We start from the raw sequence: 14,298 nt of genomic DNA, 5'->3' as shown, positions 1-14,298 counted from the left end.
ACCACTCCTTTCCAATTGAGCGTGAATATAGCGAGACAAATAACATTAGCATGGTACGAAACCATCGGCATCCCATGTGAATCAATATCATGTACTATAGATATCTTAGAGAGGTTCCTTCAGGCGCGGTCCGGACTACTGCGGCTCAGATGTGGGCGTCTCTTGCCCCGGGATCTCTCCTCTCTCCGCGGGAGTCCCACAGATTGCCGATTTGTAGAGGGGCTCTCGAGAGGACCCGCGCGTAGCCCCATACCCCATGGGCGTAGCAGCGTGTTAGGCCACTGGGGGAGAAGAATCGGCGGCAAGCCAAGGCCCGAAGTAAAAGAGGGCAAGTCCTCGAGCGTACGGAGGGTGAAGTATTTCGAGCCCTGGCGGACCGAAAGGGAGAAAGGGAATCCCCATCGGAACTGGATCTCTTTATCCTTTAAAACATCTAATAGAGGTTTGAGGGCCGCTCTTTGAGCTAGTGTATGGCGAGAAAGGTCCGGTAAGATTCTAATAGGGGTTCCATTATAGGAGAGGTCAGCTTTTTTCCTACTCGCCAGTAGGATCGCCTCCTTGAGAGCGTAGAAATGGACCCGGCAGATAACATCCCTTGGGTGGGGGTCCTCCGGATTGAAAGGGCGAAGTGCTCTATGAGCTCTGTCCAATTCTATTCTGACCCCTGGCGGGCGCCCGAGCAGCTTGTTGAAAATTGGAGTGAGCACCGATGCTACATCCACGGAAGCAATAGATTCTGGCAATCCTCTGACACGGAGATTGTTTCTCCTATTGCGGTTCTCTAGATCGTCCATATTTTGCTGCAAGGAGAACAATTGTTTGGCGTGTTCTGTCACTGTAGCTTGCAAGGCATGGATAGAGGTAGAATTATTTTCTTGTATCGTGGAAACTGTATCCACTCTATCTGTTAGAGATGAGAGTTCCGCTCTGAATTGGGCAAATTCCAGTTTGCATTCCGCGACAACTTGGTTTGCTAGAGCCGCGATGTCACTTTTGGTAGGTATCGCCTGCATGAATGCTCGGAGGTCCGCCAGGGAGGCCGGCCTATCCTCACCCCCTGCAGTCGGCGAGAAGGTCACATGGGAAGTATGGAAGCTTGATTGTGGCCTGTATATTTGTGGTCTCCCCTCTCTCGGAGTTGCGATCATGATTGGGGCGTGAGGTACCATTTGAGTGTCAGGGCCCTCTAGAAGCAAGGTGGGATGCCTCTCAGGTGTGGCCGGGTGCTTGGCGGGGGGGCTGTCTGCCCATGATGAGCCAGTGGACCATCTAGCTGGGGAGCTTGATGCTGCCTCCTCCCTCTGTAACACCTCTCGCACGACAGCATCCTCTTTCTGCGTGGTGGACTCCCCATCCTCCTCTCCCATATGTTGGGGGCAAGTGTCCCCAGCTCTCTGTGACACCCCGGCCTCTGTGTTTCCACCCCTATTGGGATCGCAGTCTGGGGTGGAGGGGGGGCCTAGACAGACTCCAGCTATTCCCATCTGTGGCTCCGGATTTTCAATCAGGGGCAGAGGCGACTGGTGTTTCAGGCATAGTCCTCCCCCTCCCTCTTGTGCGGCCTGGCCGCCGCTTGCCAGCTGCTGCAGCTGCAGGGTCTGTGGCCTGCTTACCCGGTCCGTCTTGGCTGGGGAGCTGCTGTGGCGGCCATCTTGGAATGGCGCCGCCGCCGCACCAGGCCTCTCCACCTCCGGTATGGGGGTCCCGATCGCTCCGGTCCCATTCCTCCGGGTCTGCGCTGGGGTGCTTCCCGTTTCCTCTGGTGCCCGGGTCCCGCTCGCCGCTGCCGCGGCGGATTCAGCTGGATAACCTGGTCCCTGGGCCGGACGCATGGAGGCCTCAGATTTTTCACTCCCTGGACTGGTGAGGTAAGCCTCCATAGTAGGCTGTGGGGACGTCGGGCGGGCAGCAGAGCGGGACCGGGCCTTCTTGGCAGCGGTACGCACCATTTTGGTGTGGGGATGCTGGTGGATCGTGGAATTCTGCAGCGGAGCTCAGGAGCTGCACGTCTCTACACGGCCATGTCTAGCCACGCCCCCCCTTTATAGCTTTTTTTTACGTTAAAGCACAGCATTCTGTATGTATAGTGTTTTTGTTTTATCACTCTATAGGATTTAACAAAGAAAAGGAAAGACGTCTTTTAAATGAAGGGAAGATGGAAAAAAAAATCCTAATCTTCTCCATTCTGTGAGTTTGTGGAAATTGGACTGCACTCGGATATCATCCAAACGGAATTCAATGATTTCCACGCACTTAATGCACGGCCGATTGTGATCCAAATATCAGATCAAACTCAGATATGCAGCAATTTTTCCCTCCAACAGACACTGTCCGAGGAAAAAATCGGACGCGCTCAGCCCCATAGACTAACATTAGTGCAAGCACGATCTGATGCTTTGTCTGATCACACTTGGACCTAAGTGGCATGTAAAGGTTTGGGCACCCCTGGTCAAAATTACTGTTATTATGAATAGTTAAGCAAGTTGAAGTTTAAATTCTCTCTAAAAGGAATACGGTTGAATATAACACATTTCGTTTGTATTTTAGGCAAAAAAAGAAATCATATTTTACATTTTAAAAGTTCAAAAAGGAAAATGTTGCAAAAGTTTAGGTACCTTTGTAGCTTTGTGTGCTCAGATAACTTTGACCAAGGTTTCAGACCTTAATTTTATTGCTTATTCACTATCATCGTTAGGAAAGGCAAAGTGATGCTAATTTAACAGTTTTATAAAAACGCAGCCTCCTCTAACCCTGTGCCAAGAAAATCAAAAGCCATGGATTCTTCTAAGCAGCTGTCTAGCACTCTGAAAATAAAAATGGTTGAGGCCCACAAAGCAGGCTAAGGCTATAAGAAGATAGCAAAGTGCTTTCAAGTTGCCCATTCCTCAGTTCGAAATGTAATTAAGAAATGGCAGTTACCAGGAACAGTGGAGGTCAAGATAATGTCTGGAAGACTAAACTAAATTTCTGTCAGCTGCTGGTAGGATTGCTAGAGAGGAAAAGCAGAACCCCCGCCTGACTGCAAAAGACCTTCAGGAAGATTTATCAGACTCTGGAGTTGTGTGGCACATTGGTCTACTGTTCAGAGACACTGACACAAATATGGCCTTCATGGAAGAGTCATCAGAAGAAAACCTCTCCTGTGTCCTCACCATGAAGTTCATGGTGTGCAAAAGATCATCTAAACAAGCCTGATGCATTTTAGAATCAAGTCTTGTGAACTGATGAGGTTAAAATAGAACACTTTAGCCACAATGAACAAAGGTATGTGAGGAGAAAAAAAGGACTCAGAATTGTAGGAAAAGAATATCTCGACAATCATTAAGCATGGGGGTGGATCAATCATGCTTTGGGGTTGTGTTGCAGTCAATAGTGTCGCGGGCGGAGGGCCCGCGCTCGCTATGCTCGGGTCCGGGGCTTCTGCTACTGCTCGGTGGCTCGAGCGGTGGGCCGGACCCAGGAACTCAAGCAACGCTCCTCGCCCACGAGTGAAAAGGGGGTGGTTTGTTTGGGGAGATAGTTCGTGACGCCACCCATGGGTTATGGTGATAATGGACACCACCACTGCTGGTGATGGGGATCCCGGGAGAGATGGTAGGGAGCAGCTAGGATGTTGTCCCCTCCGTGGGTAGGGGTTGGTGATCCCGGGGCCCGATGGTGAAGCGGGGAGGCAGGGAAGCTGGGGTGCAGGGTTGCGGAGGCAGAAAGGCGCGGTGCCGGATGGCACTGTTGTACTCACTCAGACACAGATGCACAAAGTCTCTGGTAAACCAAACAGCTGGATGGACGAGTCCCGCAGCCGGCTGCAGTGTTTTGCTCTCCCTGGACAGGGTGTTGGTGGCTGTCTTTCCCTGAACCTTGTTAGAATGTTCTGACTCCTATGGTTGCCCACCGGTAGTCCGCTCCCCGGACCGAGGGAGCCCGTTTTGCCCGCAGGCGCTGGCCCTTGGATCTCTAGCCTAAGGCGGTTGCCTTTATCCTCACGGTATGGACTGTTGCCTTCTGTCGGGTCTTGGTTGTTAGGAAACCCCTGGGATTCCGGTCACACTCAGATTTGACCGTTGTCGGCGGCTCCTAGCCTGGTCGGGGTCCAATGGCCCTGCCTTGTTGTGCTTAGCTTCACTCCGCTCCCCGGTTCGGTACCGGCGGGCCATCGCCCGACCCCGGTCCTACGGTTCCGCAGAGGTCCACTAACTCCTGCAGACGGCCACCACCGTCTGCCGACCTTGCTGTGTGTGTCTGGGCTCCCACCCAGACACCGACAGTTTCTACTCCTCACACTTTCACCTCCAAACTCAATCTGTCACTTTTCCCGCCTCCAGACCTGTGAACTCCTCGGTGGGTGGGGCCAACCGCCTGGCTCCGCCCCACCTGGTGTGGACATCAAGACTGGAGGGTGGCAACAAGGGTTTTGTTTGACTGGTGTTGACTGCCCAGGGGAGGGTGTGTGTGTGATGTTACGTCTGTGACTACCTGGCTAGTCCAGGGCGTCACAATAGCACGGGGGAACATTTCACGGTTAGAGTGAATAATAGATTCAATGATATTTCAATAAATTGTTGATGCAAACATAACACCATCTGTAAAAAAAATGAAGTTGAAAAGAGGAGAAAAGAGAATGGCTTCTACAAATGGAAAATGATCCTAAACACACATCAAAATCCAGAAGAGATTACCTCAAAAGGAGCAAGCTGAAGGTTTTACAATGGCCTCACAGTCCCCTGATTTGTAGAGAAAGAGCTGTGGAGAAACAAGCGCACATAGGGTTTTACCCCAATATGTAAGGGGTAGGGAGGGGGGAGTAAGAATACTCACCAAATGTAGTTGTGATAGTCACAACCACTATACACGCATGTAAAATGGATCCCAGGCTGCAGCCACCCGTAGTAGCAGATAACAGATAACACAAGAGATAGGTGTTCAGTTGCAGCGCCAAAAGATCACTTCTTGCAGATGTTCAGATTAATGTCACTTTATTATCGTACAGGTCAACGCGTTTCTGGAGCATCTGCCCCCTTCATCAGGACCACCAAGCACAGGAATAACATTAAATCTGCCCCAGTGGGACGAAACAAACATTATAAGGTCTTCATGACGTCATCAGACCATCCCTCAACCGAAAAAAAACGGCGGGAACCAAAGCCACGTTGTGAATCATGACGTACTACAAATCAAAAATGCAGATGTACAAGAATCATAAATATAATCCTTCAGGAAAAAATCCGGATAAGGATCCAACGACAGCATTTACAAAAAATAAAAAAATAAAATAAAATGAAATTGTATAAATTTGTATTAAAATTATGTAAAAAATTCTTTTATTCATGTGTGTGTCTTTCAATGCGCTCTACAATTAACAGCTTAATGAATAGAACCGTATGTCCTAAATGTCATGTGTGTTTAGAGTAGACATATAATCGTACAAGATCAGAGAAGTCAAAGAACTCACGACTCCCCAGCTTGCATTTTTGTAAATGCTGTCGTTGGATCCTTATCCGGATTTTTTCCTGAAGGATTATATTTATGATTCTTGTACATCTGCATTTTTGATTTGTAGTACGTCATGATTCACAACGTGGCTTTGGTTCCCGCCGGTTTTTTTCGGTTGAGGGATGGTCTGATGACGTCATGAAGACCTTATAATGTTTGTTTCGTCCCACTGGGGCAGATTTAATGTTATTCCTGTGCTTGGTGGTCCTGATGAAGGGGGCAGATGCTCCAGAAACGTGTTGACCTGTACGATAATAAAGTGACATTAATCTGAACATCTGCAAGAAGTGATCTTTTGGCGCGGCAACTGAACACCTATCTCTTGTGTTATCTGTTAGTCCCCTGATTTGAGCATCATTGAAAATCTGTGGCTAGACCTCAAAAGAGCAGTGCATGCAAAACGAGCCAGGAATCTCACACAACTAGAAGACGTCTCCAAGGAAGAGCAGAGCATGAAAGACGAGCCAGGAATCTCACAGAACTGGAAGACATCTCCAAGGAAGAACAGTGCATTCAAGATGAGCTAGGAATCTCACAGAACTAGAAAACATCTCCAAGGAAGAGCAGTGCACGCAAGACAAACCAGGAATCTCACAGAACTGGAAGACGTCTCCAAGGAAGAGCAATGCATGCAAGACGAGCCAGGAATCTTACAGAACTGGAAGACGTCTCCAAGGAAGAGCATGGCATGGAAGATGAGCAAGGAATCTCACAGAACTGGAAGATGTCTCCAAGGAAGAGCAGTGCATGCAAGATGAGCCAGGAATCTCACCGAATTAAAAGACTTTGCAAGTAAGAGTGTCGCGGGCGGAGGAGGTGACGCTGCGCTCTCCCACTGCTCGGGTCCGGCTGCTGCTGCTCGGTGGTGGCTCGAGCGGTGAGCCGGATCCCGGGGACTCGAGCGGCGTTCCTCGCCTGTGAGTGAAAAAGGGGGGTTGATTGTGGGGGATTTTAGATATTGTTCGTGACGCCACCCACGGTTGTGGTGATATTGGTGACACCACCGCTGCTCTGGACGGGGATCCCGGGAGCGGTGACAGGGAGCAGCTTTGATGTTAGTTCTCCCCTCCGTGGGTAGAGGGGGTTGTCCCGGGGCCCGGTGATGGGGTAGGTAAGGATGCAGGTGGGTTGCGGGGCCTGGTGAGGTGCAGGGTCGCAGGGGCAGCGCTGTGCCGCACGGCACGGTGGTACTCACTCAGCCAATGATGAGGACACAGTTCTCGGTAAAACACACGGCTGGTTGGACGGGTTCCACAGACGGCTGCGATGTTGTTTCTCCCTGCAGGTTGGTGGTGACTGCCTTTCCCTGCACCTATGCACTTTAGACGGTTCCAATGGGTTCCCACCGGTAACCCACTCCCCGGCTTGGATGTGGGCCGGAGGAGCCACTTTTGCCCGCAGGCGCTGGCCCTGGGAAACGGTTGCCTTGGCGGTGGCGGTGTCTCCCTTTCCTGGTCGGACGGTTGCCTTCTGTCGGGACTTGCTTGCTTGGGAACTCAGGAGGTCCCCTTCGCTAACGGATTTAGCAAATTCACGGCGACTCCTAGCCTTGCCAGGGTCCGTAAGCCCCTGCCAATGGTGCTGGCTTCTCCTTGTGTACCGGTCCGGTACCGCCGGGCCACCGCCCATCCACGGTCCTTACGGTAAACTCCGATAGGCCACTCCTGCAGACGGTCACCACCGTCTGCCAACCTGCAGACGGTCACCACCGTCTGCCAACCTTGCTGCTCCGTCCGGGCCACACACCCGGACCAACTTCAGTCTGCTCAGCTACCACTTCACTTGCTCTCACTTTCACCTCCAAACTCTATCTGACTGTTTTTCCCTCCTCCAGGACTGTGAACTCCTTGGTGGGTGGAGACCAACCGCCTGGCTCCACCCCCTGGTGTGGACATCAGCCCCTGGAGGAAGGCAACAAGGGTTTTGTGTTCTGACTTCGGTGTGCCTGCTGGGAGTGTGGGGTGTGTTGGTGTTGTTCTCTGTGGCCCCTGGCTTGTCCAGGGTGCCACAAGAGCAGTGCATGCAAGACGACCCAGGAATTTCACAGAACTGGAAGACTTTGCAAGGAAGAATGGAGGAAAATCCCAGAAACAAGAATTGAAAGACCCTTGGAAATGTGTCATCTGTAACTTTATGCCTTTTAGAAATAATTTAATTTTCAACTTGGTTAGCTATTCACAATAAAGGTATTTTGATTAAGGGTGACCAAACTTTTACAAGCCACTGTACATCCGTCTGCACCTGCTCTAAAAGAAACCTGACAGCACATGTTTTACATATACAAGTAGTGGTACAGATGTGTAAGTTCTTGTCCTCTAATAAAAATTCTACATTTTTTGTAGAGTTATGACGTCCCAGTCATGAGAAATCTACAGTAGAATACATATGCAAATTAGGCTTGAAGTGCACTTGGGGCGTGTCCATGCATATAGTTTGTGTCTTCCAAGTGCATAGACACACCTCCAGTGCACTTGCAACCTGATTGTCATATGGCTTCTATGCTAGATTCCTCATGAATGGTAGATCACATCTTTACGACAAAAGAAATTATTTTTAGTAGAAGACTAACACCTTTACCTCTACGTTTATATGTGTGGTGACAAGTTCTATTTCAATTGTTGACACCATAAACAGGCAGATTTTTTTGTATTGTAACTAGGTTAACAAAAAAACTTTACCCGACAAAATATCCCCCTCTTTCTCCTGTGTGAATTTATGCCAAATATGTATCCTCTGTCCATTATACATTGCAAGGATACATACTGGACATATACTGAGAGTGTCTCCGATCATGGGATGGCGCAGTACCTGCAGAGCTGCCAACTATCCCAAATTTGCTGGAACTGTCCTGAATGTACAGGCACAACTGTGACAAATTTGTCTCTTTTTGAACTTATAGTACAGTCATGGCCAAAAGTTTTGAGAATTGTACAAATATTAATTTTTACAAAGTCTACTGCTTCAGTTTTTCTAATGGCAATTTGCATATACTCCAGAATGTCATGAAGAGTGATCAGCTTAACAGCAATTACTTGCAAAGTCAATATTTGCAAAGAAAATGAACTTTAACACCCAAAACACATTTCAACATCATTGCAGTCCTGCCTTAAAAGGAGCAGCTAACATTGTTTTAGTGATTGTTCAATTAACACAGGTGTGGGTGTTGATGAGGACAGGGCTGGCGATCAATTAGTCATGATTAAGTAAGAATGACACCACTGGACACTTTAAAAGGAGGCTGGTGCTTGGTATCATTGTTTCTCTTTAGTTAACCATGGTTATCTCTAAAGAAACACGTGCAGCCATCATTGCGCTGCACAAAAATGGCCTAACAGGGAAGAGTATCGCAGCTACAAAGATTGCACCTCAGTCAACAATCTATCACATCATCAAGAACTTCAAGGAGAGAGCTTCCATTGTTGCCAAAAAGGCTCCAGGGCGCCCAAGAAGGACCAGCAAGCACCAGGACCGTATCTTAAAACTGTTTCAGCTGCGGGATGGGACTACCAGCAGTGCCGAGCTTGCTCAGAAATGGCAGCAGGCTGGTGTGAGTGCTTCTGCACGCACTGTGAGGCGGAGACTCATTGAGCAAGGCCTGGTTTCAAGGAAGGCAGCAAAGAAGCCACTTCTCTCCAGAAAAAACATCAGGGACCGACTGATATTCTGCAAAAGGTACAGGGAGTGGACTGCTGAGGACTGGGGTAAAGTCATTTTCTCAAATGAATCCCCTTTTCAATTGTTTGGGACATCTGGAAAACAGCTTATTTGGAGAAGAAGAGGTGAGCACTACTGTGGCGCCCTGGACTAGCCAGGGGCCACAAGGTAACACCAACACCACACACCCCCACACCCCGGTTAGGCACACCAGTCAAGAAAACCCTTGTTGCCTCCCTCCAGGGGCTGATGTCCACACCAGGTGGGGTGGATCCACGTGGTTGGCCCCACCCATTGAGGAGTTCACAGCCCTGGAGGCGGGAAAAGGAGAGCAGTCAGAGTAGTCAGTGCACTTTGGAGAGTTGAGGTGTGAGGAAGTGGTAAAGGAGCAGCAGACTGACCGTGTCTGGGTGCGTGGCCCGGGCACTACAGCAAGGTCGGCAGACAGTGGTGACCGTCTGCAGAAGAGGCCGATTGAAGCGGAACCGGAGGACCGGGGACGGGCGGTGGCCCGCCGGTACCGACCGGGGAGCGGAGAGAAACCAGCACCATTGGCAGGGCCTGCGGACCCCGACCAGGCTTGGAGTCGCCATTAAACCGGTCAAATCCGTCAGTGACGGGAACCCCCGGGGTTTCCCAACATCCAAGACCCGACAAAACGCAACCGCCCAACCGAGAAGGGGAAATACAACTACCGCACAAGTTAGAGTTCCCAGGGCCAGAGTCTGCGGGCAACGAGAGCTCCCTTAGCCAAAACACTGCTGGGAGCGGGTTACCGGTGGGAAGCCATTGGGATCGAGAGACACAACACGGGTGCAGGGAAAGACCGTCACCGCCAACCTACCGGGAGTGACCGCAGCAGCCATCGGTGGGAGGCCGTCCATCCAGCCGTTTGTTTTACCGGAGACTGTTTGAATTATTGGCTGAGTGAGTACCCGGAGTGCCGTCAGGCACCACGCTGCCCCGCGACCCTGCACCTGTCCCTCCCATCCTGCAAACCCCTTCACCCAACCGGGCCTCGGGACCATCTACATTCCCCCTACCCACGGAGGGGAAGGAACAACTTGCTGCCCCCTGTCATCGCTCCCGGGATCCCCGTACAGAGCAGCGGTGGTGTTTCCAATCTCATCACAGACCGTGGGTGGCGTCACACGACAAATCCCTAACAACCACCAACTTCCCCTTTCACTCACGGGCGAGGAGCGCCGCTCGAGCCCCCGGATCCGGCCCGCGGCTCAAGCCACCGAGCAGCGACGGTCACCGCAGCAGAGCCGGACTCGAGCGTCACAGCAGCGAGCGTGCACCCCCTCCCCGCCCGCGACACTACCACCAGTCTTGTCTCATGCCAACTGTTAAGCATCCTGAAACCGTTCATGTGTGGGGTTGCTTCTCAGCCAAGGGAATCGGCTCACTCACAGTCTTGCCTAAAAACACAGCCATGAATAAAGAATGGTACCAGAATTTCCTCCAATAGCAACTTCTCCCAACTGTCCAAGAGCAGTTTGACGCCCAACAATGCCTTTTCCAGCATGATGGAGCACCTTGCCATAAAGCAAAGGTGATCACTAAATGACTCATGGAACAAAACATAGAGATTTTGGGTCCCTGGCCTGGAAACTCCCCAGATCTTAATCCCATTGAGAACTTGTGGGCAATCATCAAGAGACGGGTGGACAAACAAAAACCAACAAATTCTGGCAACATGCAAGCATTGAGACTGCCAGGACCCCAACAAATCCTCCCCCTCCCCTTTAAGAGACACCACGACACAATTTTCTTTGAAAACAAAACTTTTTATTTAACTTTTTCTTTGGAGAGTCAAAGGAAAACAATGCTCTCATCTTTTGGGATAAAATTATGGTCACAGCTCTCCAAAACAGGCGTTAAAAACCAGCCAAATATACCAGGGGTTTAGGTAAAGTACCGCCACTCGGCCGTCCGGTGCGGGTGTTTCACCTCCATTTCTCCTTAATTCCGACCCCTTCCGCCAAGGAGCAGCAAATCAACGAGCTGCGACCCCACCCACCATGGACTGGAGTGCTTGCACGACACCCTCACGGATTCCTGCCAAGAACAACTCCTGACCACTATCATTCAGATGCACTCCATCCGCCCGCAGGTAAGCCGTATTATCACCCTCCAGCTGGTGATGGCGGACGACCACCCCGTTTTTGAACCGTATAAATTTTGAGATACGCTGATTCAGCGTACGCCGGGTTCGTTCCATGGCGAAACCTTCCTTAGCGCCATGCCAAACAAGCCGCGGAATCACCTCGGACCAAACCAGCTTCATTTGAGGGAAGAAACAGGGGAATTTGTCCATATCAGACCGCATAAGGGTCAGTAACTCAGCCAACGGAAACGAAACCAGGTCGTTACCCCCGGCGTGTATCACCAAAACCACTGGGGAGGAGACCATCCTTGCTATCTTGACCACTTCTGGTAAAACCTGCGGCCAGGACAGGCCCCTGATACCTCTCCAGTTAACGTCGGTGTCAAGTAATCCTAAGGACCGGCCACCAGGTCGGGAGTCCGCTCTCCGAGCCGCCCAGTACACAAACGAATGACCTAGGATCCACACACTCGGACGGCTTGTATCTGAAAAGAAAACAATGTCAAACCACAGACAAAAACAGATGAACAGGTACCTTCACCCTTCCAATGCTCCCGCTAACCACATCCCGCAAGAACGACTCATGAGCTCCCAAACCACACCGGCGTGCTCCAGTTACAACACCTAATCCAAGCCGAAGGCCTGCTCTGCAGTGCCTGCGTTTAAGACCAGCTCAGGGCGAATGTATCTCATGAAGCACCTGGAACGCCATCTTCCAACCCGCTGGATTTCCGAATCTTGCATACCTGCCCGTGAAGCCTCCGTGGCAGCCCCGATACGGAAAGAATGAGTCCCGAATTCAGACGCTGGCAGGCCAAGATGGGTAAGAATGCGCCGCAAAAAATTTAAAAACTGCCCCGCTAATAGGGGGGAACCGTCCTCATGTGTAAAAAATTGCGGCCCATCGGTTCTGATCGCTAGAAAAGACCTAACAAGAGCTCCAGGGCACACTGGGCCTGGGATAGAAAACAGGGGAAACCATGTTCCCCTGCTTTCCTGATCCATCTTAGATTTACGCAAGCGTACTCGCAACCCGTCGCCACATACTAAAACATCGTCCCGTTGTAAGCCACCTATGTCTCCCCGTGCCTTCGGTACAAGTTCCCCGACCCGAAGGGCCCCGAAAAATGCGGTTCCAAAAGCCGCTGCAAACAAAGTGAATTCGTATGAAGAACTACATAAAACCTTCGCCCCATCGATTAATTCAGCCAACAGATGAAAAGAGATGGGCCTTCTACGGTCAATCCTAATGTCACTTCTCCTCCAGCCCTTCAGAACTTGGTGCACCAAAAAGGACTTTGTAACATCTGGCCAGTTCCTGAGTTTAAAGTTAAACGCTATGCCCGATAGCCGGTTACGTGTAACCGCCCCGGATGCCCGCCGGTTGTGCAGGGACACCAAATACCTCAATGTAAGCTGTAATAAAGTGTCGCCCGAAGGCGCACCAGAAATTTCCCCCACCGACTCGCACCAATCGTTCCATGCCTTACCGTAGGCTCTCCAAGTCGACGGGGCCACTGAGGAATGGATCATCGGGATCAGCTGAGCGGGACATCCCACATCCCTGCTGGGCACACCAAACCTTGAACCTCCGCTGATGGATGCAAATCCCGGAATCTCTGAAATTGAAAACGCGACAGGGCGTCCGCCATGTTATTTTTGCAACCAGGAACATGCTTCGCTTTAAAACAAACGTTTATTGATAAGCATTTTAAAACTAAAAATCTGATCAGGCTGATGACTGGGGGGGAAGAGGCGGACAAGTGGTTGATGGCATGCACCACGCTGGCATTATCGCACCAGAAAATGATCCGCTTATTCCTCAACGCCTCCCCCCAAATTTCGACCGCGACCGCTATAGGGAAAAGTTCAAGCAGGGTAAGGTTCCCGGTCCACGCCCACTGTACCCAGGTTTCCGGCCATTTTTCGGCACACCACTGCGTGCCAAAAATGACCCCGAATCCAATGGCTCCTGCAGCGTCCGAAAAAAGTTCTACCTCCGAGTTTGTCCGGTCCGCCTCTTGAAAGCAAGTGCGGCCGTTGTATGTACTCAAAAATTTTTGCCACACAAACAAGTCGTTCTTTAGGGATGTTGTTATTCGAATTCGATGGTGTGGAAGCCGTACCCCACAAGTAGCCAATGACAGGCGCCTGGAAAAAATCCTGCCCATGGGCATGACCTTGCAGGCAAAATTGAGTGAACCCAATAGTGACTGCATTTGGAACAAGGTGACTTTTCCCACGGAAATGACCGCCGAAATAAGGTCAAGCAGGCCTCGGATTTTTTCCGGGGGAAGCCTGAACTCCATAGCTTCGGTATCAATGATTATACCCAGGAAAGACAAGACCGTGACAGGGCCAATGGTTTTTTCTTTTGAAAGGGGGACACCAAACCGTCCCATCAGGGACTGAAAACAGTCCAATACGGATTGGCACAACGGAGAGGCAGCGGGGCCGACGAATAAGAAATCGTCCAAATAGTGAGTTATCCCCTCGGAACCTGTCTCCCGGCGGGCTACCCATTCTAAAAAAGAGCTGAACATTTCAAAATACTGGCAAGAAATGGAACAACCCATGGGGAGACAGGTGTCGAAATAATACTCACCGTCCAGCATTGCACCCAGCAGGTGATGACAGTCCGGATGTACCGGCAAGAGGCGGAAGGCCGACTCTATGTCGGATTTTGCCAAGAGAGCACCCCTACCAGCAAGCCTGACCAATTCAACTGCCCTATCGAAAGACACATAATGAACCGACGAGTCTTCCTCAGGTATACCGTCATTCACCGATCTACCCTTGGGATAGGACAGGTGATGAATGAGCCGGAATTGTCCATGTTCCTTTTTGGGAACCACCCCCAAGGGTGACACCCGCAGGTTACTGAAAGGTGGGGCCTTAAACGGACCTTGAAAACGCCCTAAGGCCACTTCCTTAACCAGTTTGGAACGGATGACTTCCGGGTTTTCCCTTGCTGATTTCAAATTGGGGGATGATGAGGGGAGCCTAGAAAAAAGGAAAGGTATGAAAAAACCGAACGAAAA

The sequence above is a fragment of the Anomaloglossus baeobatrachus genome, chromosome 9, assembly GCF_048569485.1.
Source record: "Anomaloglossus baeobatrachus isolate aAnoBae1 chromosome 9, aAnoBae1.hap1, whole genome shotgun sequence".
In the NCBI taxonomy this organism is placed as follows: domain Eukaryota; kingdom Metazoa; phylum Chordata; class Amphibia; order Anura; family Aromobatidae; genus Anomaloglossus; species Anomaloglossus baeobatrachus.
Note: the sequence above shows the minus strand (reverse complement) of the source record.